Raw genomic sequence first — 13,589 nt, 5'->3', positions numbered from 1 at the left:
GAGCCCCAGATCCTCAGACTTTACCAGACCTGTCCTGAAGGCATCCTGAGCCAGCCAAAAAAAAAAAAAAAAAACCTCCAGCACAACCAGCACTTATTTATTTATGTACCTACTTTCTTTTTCATTTTATTTTTATTTTCTTTCTTTTTCTTTTTCTTTTTTCTTTTTTTGAGACAGGGTCTGACTATGCAGTTCAGACTGGCTTTGATCTCACTTTGTAGCTGAGGAGACTGGCCTCAAGCTCACAGTGATCCTTCTGTCTCAGCCTCCCCAGTGCTGGGATTTTAGGCATGCACCAACACGCTGACATGCCTGGTTTTGGTGGCCGGCATGGCACGCCTGGGGTTCCAGGACCACCATAGGATGTGGTCCTGAGGACCAAACCCCGGTCTTTGCGCTTACCAGGCAGGCTTTTAGACCTCTGAGCTGTCTCCCCAGCTGATTGATTGATTGATTGATTGATTGATTGATTGATTTTTGGCCTCTTTGAGACAGAGTTTTACTATGTAATTCAGACTGGCCTTGAATTCACTTGGTAACTCAGGCTGGCCTTAAACTCACAGTTATCCTCCTGCCTCAGCCTCCTGAGTTCTGGGATTATAGGCATGCATCACCAGGCCCAGAATAATTTTAATTTTTTAAAAATTTAATTTAATTTTATTTATTTTTGTGGCCAGCTCAGCCCACTCTGGGGGAGGGACTTCCGTGGCATGTGGTGCTGGGAATCGAACCGTGGTCCCTGTGCTTTGCCTAAGCTTGTCTAAGCAGGTGCTTTAGACCACTGAGCTATCTCTCCAGCCCCTTTGATTTTTATTAGTCTATGTTAGTGGTACACAATGATTACATTGACCATAAGGAGTTGGTGTATGTATCTAATACATCGTAATTCTTTTTTAAGGTATATAACACCTCCGTCCCCTCACTCTGTCTCTCAGTCCCCTTTCAAATGCTTCATTCCCCATGGAATTGCCTAGAAGAAAACAGTATCCAAGTAAGCAGTGGGAATCTCTGTATGGCAGAGGACAGGGTGGGTGCTGGTGAGGCTGCCCCTTTCAGCTTATTCGTTTATTGAGTCCTTCCAGCATTTATTTTTCTTTCCTTACCTTTTTTTTCTTTTCTTTTTTTATTTTTGGTACCAGGAATTGAACTCAGGACCTTATGCTTGACAGGCAGGTGCTTATGCTGCTGAGCTGTCTCCCCAGTTTTGTGTTTATTTGCGTGCATCTTATAGGAAAAATGAGTGGCAGGCACAGGTATTGGGTTGACCTGAGCTGTCAAAGTCTCTCCAGGTTGTTTTCACATGCATTTGTGCTTTTTCTTTGTTTTTGTTGGTGGAACCGGGGATTGAACTCAGGCCCCTGTGCTTGCCAGGCAAGCACTTATTCCACTGAACCATCTCCCCAGCCCCTGAGCCATCTCCCCAGCCCCAGTTGTATTTTTTGATTTCTTGATGATAGCTATTCTTTCTGGAATAAGACAGATTCTCAGGATTGTTTTAACTTGCATTTCTTGAATGACCAGTTATGTAGAGCATTTTTTCATATATTTATTTGCTGTTTCTACTTCTTCATCTGAGAAATGTCTGTTCATTTCAGACACCCATTTTTGGATTGGATCTTTAAATTTACCTTTTTTTGTTTTTTTGGGTTTTTTTTTAGTTCTTTATATATTCTAGATGTTATTTGTCTGGAGAGTAATTAGTAAAAATTTTTCCCCATTCTTTGGGTTGTTTCTTCACTCTGTTGCTGGTTTCTTTTGCTGAACAAAAGCTTTTTCATTTGATGTAAACCCAGTTGTTGATTCTTTGTAATATTTCCGGTGTAGTCAGGGTTTTGTTCATAAAGTCTTGGCCTATACCTGTGTCTTCCAGAGTTTAACATACTTTATCTTCCAGCATATTTAGCTTTTCAGATTTTTTTCTTTTTTATACATTTAAAAATTTTTTTAATTAATTTTATTTATTTGATACAGGGTCTCACTGTGCAGTTCAGACTCATACTGATCCTCCTGTCTCAGCCTGCCCAGCACTGGGATTGTGGGCATGCACCACCATGCCCAGTTTTGGGGCTGGCACAGCATGTGGTACTGAGGATCGAACTTGAATCCTTGCACTTGCCAGGCAGGCGCTTAGACCACCAAGCTATCTCTCCAGCCCCAGATTTTTTTTTTTCTGATTGTGTGTGTGTGTGTGTGTGTGTGTATGTGTGCCAGCAATTGAACTCAGGGCCTTATACTGTGCAGGCATTGTGCCACTAAGCTACATCCCAGGCCCAGTGTTTCTGTTTTAATATTTAGATTTTTGATCAGTTTTGATGTACATAGTGAATAATATGGATCTACATTCAACCTTCTACATGTAGATAGGTAGTTTCCCCAGCACCATTTATTAAAGAGGCTGTCTTTCCTCCAGTGTATGGTTTTGGTCTCTTAGTCCAAGATCACATAGTTTAATGTGATTGTTCTGTTCCCTTGACCCCCACCATCATTTGTGATCTCAAGCAGCTGATCCTTTTCTAGCATAAGCAAAAGTAAATTTACCTGGCTTATTCACAAATGTGTCATGGATGCACTTCTTCCTAGTTCAGGGTCTTTTGTAGCTGGGATGCATTGTGGTGTAGATCTCATGTCCCTCAAGTTCTCATCTGTATGGAAGGTGATTGGATTATAGGAGCACTGTATTCATCAGTAGATTGATTCATCCATGAATTCAGTAGCTGAATTTGGGCCCAACAGAAGATGGTCTTTGGAGGCTTTACCTGGAAGGGTGTATTCTTCAGCTCCTCTCTTCTTTCTCAGCTTCCTGCTTGCCATCAGTTGTCTTTTCCTTAGCCATGCCCCTCGGCCATCATATTTTTGCCTTGAATCCATGAGCCAAGTAAATCTCTCCTCCTTTTATTTCAAGTGTCAGCTATTGTGTCTCAGTGACAAGGTATCTAAGACAGGAAATAATGTTGAAACTCTTAAAAGTGGAGGTAGGTGTCACGTATCAGCTGGGAGAAAGAAGGCCTTTGCTTATTCTCTTCGAAAATCTCTGCTGTCAGAAACTCCAACCTTCATTCATTGCTGTCATAATTGAAGATTAGTTTTGAACGCAGCCACTTTATCCACTGACTTTAACACAGTTGCCATTCTCCCCTGAAGTGATAGATTGAGTTCTCTGAGCAGGTAGAATATACCACATGAATAAGCAAATTTTGTGACCCATTCTGTATTACTAAAATGTGCTACCAGTGGTGGCTATTTTTCTGAAAAGAAATACCTATTTAACTGAAAGAAATATCTTCAGTTATTCCTATAAGTTAAAAACTCTGGGGCCAGGGAGATAGTGCATTAGAATAAGTGCTTGCCTGGCAAGTGCAAGGGCCTGAGTTCAATCCCTGGTTCCGCCAAAAAAAACAAAACTCTGGCCAGTGATCTACCTTTAGAAAACTACCTCCTTTGTAGAGATATAGATTTGAGACAAAAGTCTGATGTCCCAAGAGCAGGGAACACTAGACTGAGCCCAAAGAGGGTTGCTGTCTGTTTGCAAATTCCTGGAAAGCTGGGACCCAAGGCAGCAGATAACAGCTTCTCCTGCAGGAGCCCTGTCCTTTGATCTCTTGCTTGGGATGTTATTGGCTAGCATTTGTGTGAACCTAGTGTTAGGCAAATGGTGGAAGTCAGTAGAGATAGTAGTCTGTATTCACTTAGGTAGTTATGCACATTCCTTAGTCTGCCTTCACCCCTCAATAAATGTGAGATGCTTCTGAGGCTCTGGGCTCACTTGGAGAGAGACTAGTCTCAGTGAGACCTCTAAAGCTACATTCATCAGGTCTTCTCGTCGTTTCGGCACCAACCCGTAACATACAACCACTCCTTTCTTTGTATAAGAGAAGATATGTATTCTTTTTTAAAAAAAATCTTTTTATTTATTTGGTACAGGGTCTCACTATGCAGCATGCACTTTTAGTGATCCTCTTGTCTCCGCCTCCCCAGTGCTGAGATTATAGGCGTGCACCACCACGCCCGGTTTCGGTGACCAGCATGGCATACCATACCAGGGATTGAATCCAGGTCTTTGCACTTGCCAGGCAGGTGCTTAGATGGTCAAGCTATCTCCCTGGTCCAAAGATGTGTGTTCTGTGTTCATCTCCTCAAAGAGCTATGCCAACAGACATGAGTTAAGAACATGTACTTTAATGTGGTTGATAATTATAATCATATCTCGCAAAACATTAAGCTCAGATGACATTGTTCAGCTAGCCAGTGTTTCTCTGTGGATGTGATAAACTCACACTCAGAAGTGGCCTTTTTGCGCCAAGTGAGACTGGAAAGCTCTCCAGTCATGGCGTGGCCACCACTCCATCAGTGCTTATACTACCATGAAAAAGACCACTTCTGTTGTCCTGATAAAATTTAAATAGCTTACAACTGTGCTATTGATTCCCCACAACAGTGCACATAACAAATGCACACAGACATTTCTCCTGAAAAACATAATGCACAAAATAGCCATAAGTGCCTTGTCTGCATCCATGGACTCCTCAGCCTGGATTGTGAACCACAGCAACTCATTAATCCTAACAGTTGTACCTCAGTGTTCTCTGCTCTTCTGCCTATTTGCCTGCTTATGGTGCTAGCCAGAAGAGAAACATGTGCTGCTGTTGAAACTGTGACCTTTCCTAAAAGCTCATGACAGATGTCCTCAGAGCAGGGTCATCACTTCACCAGTAGTAAAGGACTTCTCAGCCTCGGCAGGGCAGTCAGCCACTAAGAATGGTGCTCTCAGTGCAGTCACATTTAATGAAGTAGTGGCTTGCAGTAATTGTTTCTGGAGACTGGGCGTGGGGCATGCACTTGTAATCCCAGCTCGTGGGAGGCTGAAAACAGGTGGATCACTACAAGTCTGACCTAGTAGTGAGACTCTGAACACCCTGTAGACCCGTCCCTAAAATAGAAAAATAAAAATAAAAAATTGTTTCTGTTTTGCGTGCTTATCTTTTTGTCTTTTGAAAAACACTTAATGCAGGGTACTTGTTCTCCATGTGGTAGCAGAGCAGTTTTGAAGGGTTCGTGGCTTTGTTGGAAAGCCAGTCACCACATACTGCACTAAGTGGTCTTGGGGAATGTGAGTCGCCTGTTACAATGAACCTGTGATTTAAGTAGGACTCGTGGTATTTTCTTGTAAATGCAGCTTTCTTTTGACATCTTAGAGTCTTCTGCTGTTTTATTACTGTCTTCCCCTTTTGAAAGAAGCTGTCCGGTGGTATTTGCTTTTTACTCATTTTCATGAGGATTAGCTGTGGACTACCCAAACTAAGACTGTTACAGAAAACAGACCAAACAAGGGAAGAAACAGCACCAAGGTTTAGGAGACATTTTATTACACAAGTGGGCTTCTGTCTACAATCTCTCCCAAAGGGTCAGTGCCCTGACCTGTGGAATTTTGGGGCTTTTAAAGGGGAAGTGAGGGTCGGGAAGATGGCTCAGTAGAATAGGGCCTGAGTTCAATCCCCAGTTCCATCAAAAAAGGGGTGGGGGGAGTGAGTGGGAAGGAGCATAGGCAGATTGGCCGATATGATTGGAAGGGTGGGTGATATCATGGGCTGTTGAAGGGGTTTGAATATCTCAAGTTACGTTGTTAGGCTATCAGTTATACAAAGCATGGATTACACAAAGGAAGAAATGTCCTGTTACATTTTAAGTTACATTGTAAGGGCATCAGTTATACAAAGGCATAAGAAGGGAAGAAAGAGAACAAGTTCTGCCCTGAAGCCTAAGCCCTGTGTGTCTCTAGGGAGGCTGCATAAGCAATTATCTCACTTTGAGGGCTGGGGAAATAGCTCAGTGGAATAAGTGCTTGCTTGGCAAGTGTAAGGTCCTGAGTTTTATCCCTGGTACCACCAAAAAAAAAAAAAAGGCATAAGAGACAGGAGTTATACAAAGGAAGAACTGTTCTGTTATATCGGGCTTGCCAGACATGTCCACTTGATTTTTTTATTTTTTTTTATTTTTTAGGGAAGGTCTACAGGGTGTTCAGGATCTCACTACTAGGTCAGACTCGTAGTGATCCACCTGTTTACAGCCTCCCAAGAGCTTGCCATCATGCCCAGTCTCAATTGCAGGCTCAGCGTGCCCTGGGGGCAGGGCCCACATGGCAGGCCTTGGTCGAAACCCATCCCCCACCCCCCACCCCCTCCCTCAGGGCCTGCTTGCAGGAGCTTTGATCTGCTGAGCTGTTTGGCTGGCCCTTGTCTTTAAAATTTAAATGAAAGGTGCTCACCAAGATCAAGTGGATGGGTCCCCAGCCAAATAGCTCAGCCAATTAAAGCACCTAGGAGCAAGTGCATGGGTTCATCCTTGGGCCTGCCTCTGGGGCGTGCTGAGACCCCACTTGAGACTGGCCATGGTGGCGTGCTCCTATAATCCTGAAAAGTACCACAGCCATCCCTAGTGACAGTGAGTTCCCAACCTCCTCTAGTAATAACAGCTGAGTTGGTATTAGAAAAGCCAGCATGACAAGACTCCAGGACACTAAAAAGCACACTAGCTTTCCCCCTGGAGCCAGAAAACAGTGCTCAAAGTAAGGACCAGAGCTCCCCCAAAGTGAACCGCAGCCAATTTCAGCAACAACAGCTCCTCCAACAATGAAAACAGCCAAGTTTGTATCAGGAAAACCCCCAGTTCTTCCTCTCCAGTTCTCCTTTTTATGTTGTTGGCAATAACCCTCAGGTGGGCCCTCCACACCCAGCACCATGCTGATTCAGTTTAATTACAAGTTGACCACCAGTTGTCACCCCACCACACTGTTGAGTTATCATTCTCTATTTTCAGTTTCATCTACTTTCATCTAATCTTTATTATTTCATTCATTCTTCTGTTACCCTTCTCAAGAAAAGAGGTATAAAGAGATTTATTAGGCGACTTCTCTTTTTTGTGTTACCAGCGATTGAACTCAGGACCTTGAGACACTTATGCCACTGAACTATCTCCCTAGCCCCCAGGCAGACTTTTAAAAGTACACACTCAATAGCGGACTAAGTGTGCGCAGGGGCCAGGGTTCCATCTCTGGCACTGCAGCACTGGCCCTGCCCCCAGGCATGCAGAGCCAACGATGCAGTCCAGGCGTGGTGGCGCACACCTGTAATCCCAGCACTAGGGAGGCAGATAACAGGATCACTACCAGTCCAAGCTGCATAGTGAGACCCTGAACATACACACACACACACACACACACACACACACACACACAAAAGAACTAAAAACAAAGTACACACTTAGGAGTCCAGAGTTCCATCCCCAGTACCACATGCCTGTGCCAGCATATGGGCACATGGTGGCACACCCCTGCCTGTAATCCCAGCACTGGGGAGACTGAGACGAGGATCACTATGAGTCTGAACTGCATAGAGAGACCCTGTACCCTGTATCTAATTATTTAATTAAAAAATTAAAGGCTTTAAATAAAAAACAACACTCAAATACAATGCAGGCCCTCAAGAGAGATACACATTATAGTCCATAGCTGGGAATATTTGTATGTTTTTGGCGTTAGAAATCTGCAGCTAGATATGGTAGCATGCACCTGTAATCCTAGTACTTGGGAGGCTGAGACAGAGGAGTTTCATTGCAAGTTCAGGACCAGCCTGGGCTATGAAGTGAGCTCAAGGCCAGCCAGAATTACTGGGGAGAGAGCTTAGTAGAATAAGCGCCTGCCTGGCAAGTTCAGGGGCCTGAGTTCAATCTTGGGTACTGCAAAAAAAAAAAAAAAAAAGACACAATTTATAAAACATGATATCCCCTGTGTCCTTTCTGCCTTATCTCTTCTATCCTACTTCACTCCTCCTCAACTTTGATCCTTAATCCCAAGGAATACAGAAGGGCTAGAGGGCCACCAGAGAGCGCTGACTTGGCCTCACCTGCTTTCCAAAGTCTCATTCTGACTGGCCTGAGGCACACGTTGAAGTTGGGTTTTCTTGTTTGCCAGCCATCATATTTGGTGGCATTTGACACATAACATACAAAACAATTAGAGTGCACTTTTAGATAATACTGTTCAGGCTAAGTTATAGTAACTTTTTTTGGTTTTAGGCTTATCACTATGAATAGCCAGTTAGAATTTTCATTAGGGAATATTATTTAGTACTTTTCTTATCCTAGTAAATCGTAACAGTATTTTTCCTAATACTCCAGGGTATTCTCACTGCTTTTGTTGCTATTAATAACCAAAGTTAAGTCACTGAGTTAGAAGTAGAAAAGAGAAGTAGATGGCTGCTGGCAACTTTGCTCATTTTTCCTCCTTAGAAAAACAAGCTTGGGACCCTACCTTTTTACACCCTTTAACTTATATCTAGAGAGAGTAAAAACAAATGAACTTTAAAAAAATTCCCCTAGGGAAGTCAGTCGACGTGCGGAGGAAGCACCGCCAGCTGCACTATGAAAAGAGTGAAGGTGAATCTTAGAATCACACATCAGACTATAGTATGGTTCTGAAGAAATAAGCAGGAGAAAGTCCAAAATGAAGAATTCTTAAAAGGCCAAACGGGGCTGATGAGATGGCTCAGTGGTCTAAAGCACCTACTTAGAACAAGCTAAGCTAAGCAAAGCTCAGGGACCGAGGTTCAATCCCCAGCACCACATGCCAGCCAGCCCCGCCCCCTGGTGGGCTGAACTGGCCACACACACACAAAGCAAATAAATAATTAAAAAAAAAAAAAAAAAAGCCAAACAACTATGGGCTTGACAAGGGTGATTGGTGCCTGACCCACAAAGGTGAGCCCTCCAGACGAGCACAGGAGGAACTCACTCCAGTCTAGAATGATGGATCCGTGCTCAGTGGGAGTCCAGCTTCACACCACAAACGTGTCACAAAACCTACTACACCCAGCACATAAGCTTCAGGACTCTGCAGGAGCTGTCGTCCAATGACATGCTCTTGCTCCAGCTCCGGACCGAGATGACACTGTCTGGGAACAACACCATTTGCTTCCATCACCTAAAAATTCACATTGACAGGTTTGAGGACTTGCAGAAGTCATGCTGTGACCCCTTTAACATCCATAAAAAGCTGGCAAAAAAAAATCTGCATGTCATTGACTTGGATGATGCCACTTTCCTGAGTGCGAAGTTTGGCAGGCAGCTGGTGCCTGGTTGGAAGCTTTGTCCCAAGTGCACCCAGATCATCAATGGAAGTGTGGACGTGGACTCGGAGGACCGCCAGGAAAGAAAGCCTGAATCTGATGGGAGAACTGCTAAAGCGTGAAGGTCTCTCCAGGTTACAAGCCCAGGAAAGCAAACAGAATTTGCTGCAGAAACTGGTAAAAAGGAAAAGCGAAGGCTCACCAAGAACGCACCTGCTGGTCAGGACAGACGAGTCATTCCAGCCAAGAGCAGCCAGGGGCTGCTCATCTTCAGCGGGATGGACCTGTGCGACTGCCTGAGATGCTTCTATGTGTGCCCCACCTGCAGCTCCACCAAGCATGGGACCGAGTGCCGCTGCGACCGCAGGTGGCTCTACGAGCAGATAGAAATTGAAAGGGGAGAAATAATTCATAATATGCATGCAGGGTGATGTGCATTACCAAGCTGTGGGGTCTTTAAGTCCTCTATTTTGAAATTCTGTTCCTCTTAACATACACTTTAAGCTTCGTAGTCAAATAATAAAGACTTAAAAACAAAACAAAAAAATTCTTATTCCCCTGTTTAAAAATGGTCCCAATATGAAATGCAAACTGGAGATGACAGCTTGGGGATTATCCTTGAGTCACTGTAGTCCTTTAAGATGTGCAGTCTAGGATTTTCTCTAGTGTGTTTTGTTTTTTTTTTTTTAGTTTATTTATTTATGGGGGGGCAGCTCAGCCGCCGGTTGGCATGTGGTGCTGGGGGATTGAACCACGGTCCCTGTGCTTTGCTAAGCTTGTTCTGAGTAGGTGCTTTAGACCACTGAGCCATCTCACCAGCCCCAAAATGGAATAAGGATTTTTTTTTTTTTTTCTCCGAATGCCTTCAGGGCAGGTTTGACTGGCTTGAGTTGTGGGGATTGAACCACAGCAACTTGAGCCTGACTGCTTTGTTGAAGCAGCTTCTAGTGTGCTTTTGAAAAAAGATGAAGCCTCCACCTGCAGCCATACAAGTGCTTCACACCAGCATTTCTGGGCCTTCTGCTACATATGGATCCAGTTCTTTCATTCTTCAAAGCATAAAGTTAAAATATGAATTTAACATCCTTTTTGTTTTAGCGTAGGCATATGTGACTGTATATTTCTATCTAAGTACTGCTTTCGCTGTATCCAGTAAGTTTTGATATTTTTGTTGTTTTGTTTTGTTTTAAACAAAAGAAAAATAAACAGTAACAATGCTATAAAATTTCAAAACAAGGGCTGGAGAGATGGCTCAGTGGTCTAAAGCACCTACTTGAAACAAGCTTGGCAAAGCACAGGGACCATGGTTCAATCCCCCAGCACCACATGCCAGCCAGCCCCGCCCCCTGGTGGGCTGAGCTAGCCACACACACACACACACAATAAATAAATGTAATAAATATTAAAAAAAAATTTCAAAACAAGATTGTAGGAGAGGCCCAGCAAAATAGCTTAGTGAACTAAGCACCTGCTTTGGCAAATGCAGGGACCAGGTTTCGATCCTGGTTGAATGATTTTCTTCTCTTTTCACAGTAAAAAAAATAACTAACCCCCCCCCAAAAAAATATATATGTGTGTGTGTATGTATGTATGTTAACACTTTACAGATTTGTGTGTCACCCTTGTGCAGGGGCAACCTAATCTTTTTTGTATTGTTCCAGTTTTAGCATATGTGCTGCACTGTTGTGTTTTTATTTTCATTTGTTCTTCCCAAAGTATTCATAAATCTTCTGACAGGCGTTTTGTAGGTTTTTTGGTTTTCTTTTTTTTTTTTTTTTAATGTTTGCTTGTTGTGTGCTCTTTGTAATGCTGAGACCTCCTGACTTGCACATGCTAACAAGCAAGCAACCACTCTACCAATGAGCCATATCCCTAGCCACTCTCCTGAGTTCCTTTTTTTTTTTTTGTCATTTGTTGCGTTATTATTTATTTATTTGTTTGGTACAAGGTCTTGCCACGCAGCTCAGACTTCTGTCTTGGCCTCCGCAGGGGTTACAGGTATGCGCCCTGTCTTGGTGGCCAGCATGGCAAGGGGACTGACAAAGCATGTGGTACCAGGGATCGAACCAAGGTCCGTGTGCTTGCCAGGCAGGTGTTAGGCGCTATCTTCCCGGCCACTCATTTGTTACTTTAAGTTGATTAATTTATACATACTTACAAAAGTTTCCAAATTTGCTTCAGTTATTAATTTTTAATTTCACTCCATTGTGATTTGAGTGTTTTAGAATTTTCGAGCTTGTCTTGAGGTGAAACATTGTCCGGATGAATGTCATGAAGAATGTTCCATTTGCACTTGAAGAGTACATGTTCTGATGCTGCTGGGTGAATCATTCTGTGTAGTTTCACTTGATTCATTCCCAGGTCCTCCATTTCTTTATTCAGCTCCCATCTGGTTATTTTATTACTCATTACTTAAAGGTGAAGTACTGAAGTCTGTAGTATAGAAATGTCTGCTTTGTTCATTTCTCTCCATTTTTGCTTCATATGTTTTGGAAGTTCTGGTTTTAGTTGTATACATAAGTTTATAGTTGTTATATTTTCTTGATAGATTGACCTTTTGTATCAATATGTAGTATCCTTTGACTTTTATAGTAGTTCTTGAGTTAATCTATTTTGTCTGATATTGATACAGCCATCTCAGCTCTCATTAAATCACTGTTTGCAAGAATGTCTTTCTCGGCTGGCCAAATAGCTCAATGGACTAAAGCTCCTGCTTAGACAGGCGCAGGGATGGGGGTTCGATCCCTGATGTGCCGTGCCAGTCCCGACCCCGGGACACACTGAGACAGTGATTGAGTCTGGGCGTGGTGGCACATGCCTATGATCCCAGTGCTTAGGAGGCTGAAAACAGGAGGATCACTATGAGTCTGATCTGTGTAGTGAGACCCTGTAGACCTGTACTAAATACATTTTTTTAAAAAAATGTCTTTCTCTTTGGCTCTCAAACTATTATTATCTTTGTTTTTATACAGAGCTAGAGATTGAAATCAGGGTTGTATATGTGCTATATTGTCCTTGAATCTCTTAAAGATCTAAAATGAATCTCTTGTAGCTAGTATAGGGTTGTATAATGTTTTATTTTTTTTGTTTGTTTGTTTTGATATGTGTATTTCGTTTTGTTGTTTGAGGCAGGTTGGATTTTTGGGGGACGGGATCTCATTGCATAGCATATAGTTCAAACTGACTTTGAATTCAGTCTGTGCAATTCGTCTGGTATTTGTCTATAGTCCAATAATCTTCCTGCCTTAGTCTCCCAAGTGCTAGGATTATAGGTATGTGCCATCACACTCAGCATGGAAAGTTTTCTCACACATTCTTCTAATCTTTTGCTTTTTTTTTTGAGACAGAGTCTGGCTATTGTAGTTCAGGATAGTCTTGAACTCACAGGGACCGTCTTGTCTCAGTCTCTGGAGTGCGAGGCTCAGAAGGTCCTGTAAATCCATCTGGGTAGTGTGGATAAAGTGGGTCGCGTTCAATAGAGCTATACACACTATGGACCACTGGCCCTGAAGAGTAGCAGAGACCTACAGCAGAGGTGAGTGACGATCAGTGGAGGCTAGCTGAGGCAACTGGTTTTAACCAGTGACAGCAGAGACCAGTGGCTATGGTGGAGACCCACAGAGACCTGTAGAGACCCCCACAACAACAGAAACTGCTTTAAGAGCTTCAGATAGCTGCCAAGGAGGCTATGAGCCCCAGCTGCCAAAGAGCTGATAAGGTGGCTGAAGACCCTGAAGATTGTAATACTAAGAGCTGTATGCAAAGACCTGAGAGCTGCTGGCTCTGAAGACCCAAGAGCCTCTGTAGCTCAGGCTAGCTTTGAACTGTTTTGTAATCAAGCTGGCCTTCAGCTCCCGGTCTGATGCTCAGACTCCTGCGTGCTAGGGCTAGAGATACGTGCCACCACACCTAGATTCTCTGTCATTTTGTCTAAAGCAGTAATAAGGTTTTATTAAAGATAGGAAAAGAAACAGGCTCTGCAGAGCAAGTTTGAGCCACATAAAAGTAAGAAAAGAAGTACGCCCTACAGCATGGGAGCAGATCATTATGCAAGAGCAAACACCTTGCAAATGCAAGGGCCTGAGTTCAATCACTGGTTCTGAAAAAAAAAAGGGGGGGGGGAGCAAACTGGCAAAAACTCAGTGTGGATGGTCATTTTTGTATCTTCCACTCCACAGGCTGACTTCAAGTCTAAGCTATCCCATCAAAAACCTGCTTGAGTTCTTGCAAGAACTTCCATGTGCAGAGCTTTGGAAACTGTTCTGCTCACATGTCCTGGAACTTTGTGATTAACAGGTCACATCTACTTCCCCTGCCAACTTTGCCACACTCTAATTTCTTGTCTTATTCCCCCCACTGAGAGACGTGGACTCCCCATAATTCCCTGTGGGGCGCTGAGGGAGTGGAAGTCTCTGTCACCTACAGCTTCTGGCTGGAGAGGCTGGAGGCTCTACCTGCTAGGGATTGTGT

General features: G+C 43.4%; 1 protein-coding gene, 1 non-coding gene and 3 pseudogenes across 2 annotated transcripts in view; 2 read left to right on the top strand and 3 right to left on the bottom strand.

Moving 5' to 3' along the window:
* The window catches only part of Zgpat (zinc finger CCCH-type and G-patch domain containing), a 32,314-nt gene that overhangs the window by 5,793 nt on the left and 12,932 nt on the right, over nucleotides 1-13,589 (top strand). The gene's annotated exons all lie outside the window — the stretch shown is intronic.
* LOC111813510 lies at nucleotides 1,224-1,358 on the bottom strand. Its single transcript, XR_002818748.1, has one exon. It is a non-coding gene; the product is annotated as a small nucleolar RNA SNORA44 (small nucleolar RNA).
* Nucleotides 8,797-9,610, top strand: LOC101579004 (annotated as a pseudogene).
* LOC111813508 lies at nucleotides 10,705-10,800 on the bottom strand (annotated as a pseudogene).
* LOC105743950 overlaps nucleotides 12,722-13,589 on the bottom strand; it is a 7,125-nt pseudogene continuing 6,257 nt past the window's right edge.

This window comes from Octodon degus, unplaced genomic scaffold (assembly GCF_000260255.1).
Source record: "Octodon degus isolate 3935 unplaced genomic scaffold, OctDeg1.0 scaffold00194, whole genome shotgun sequence".
In the NCBI taxonomy this organism is placed as follows: Eukaryota; Metazoa; Chordata; class Mammalia; order Rodentia; family Octodontidae; genus Octodon; species Octodon degus.
The sequence above is the reverse complement of the archived record's forward strand: the minus strand, read 5'-3'. Positions and strand labels throughout refer to the sequence as shown.